Below are 350 nucleotides of genomic sequence, written 5' to 3'. Positions count from 1 at the left end.
GTGAAATTAGGGTACAATTTCATTCTTTTGCATGTGGATATCCAGTTTTGCCAACACCATTTACTGAGGAGACTATATATTCCCCATTGTGTATTCTTGACACCCTTGTTGAAGATCAGTTCACAGTATACGTGTGGGTTTATTCTGGGTTCTCTATTCTGTTCCATCGGTCTCTGCGTCTGTTTTTATGCTAGTACCATACTGTTTTGATTACTTTATGTTTATAATATATTTTGAAATCAGGTAGTGTTATACCTCCAGATTTTTTTTTCTTGCTTGAAATTGTTTTGGCTATTCAAGGTCTTTTATGATTCCAATTGAATTTTAGGATTGTTTTTTTTCTATTTTTG

At 33.1% G+C, this 350-nt stretch overlaps 1 long non-coding RNA gene across 1 annotated transcript in view; it reads right to left on the bottom strand.

The window, feature by feature from the left end:
- The window catches only part of LOC111734926, a 16439-nt gene that overhangs the window by 354 nt on the left and 15735 nt on the right, over positions 1-350 (bottom strand). The gene's annotated exons all lie outside the window — the stretch shown is intronic.

This window comes from Pteropus vampyrus, unplaced genomic scaffold (genome assembly GCF_000151845.1).
Source record: "Pteropus vampyrus isolate Shadow unplaced genomic scaffold, Pvam_2.0 Scaffold15, whole genome shotgun sequence".
Lineage (NCBI taxonomy): Eukaryota > Metazoa > Chordata > Mammalia > Chiroptera > Pteropodidae > Pteropus > Pteropus vampyrus.
Note: the sequence above shows the minus strand (reverse complement) of the source record. Positions and strands in the feature narration are given on the sequence as shown.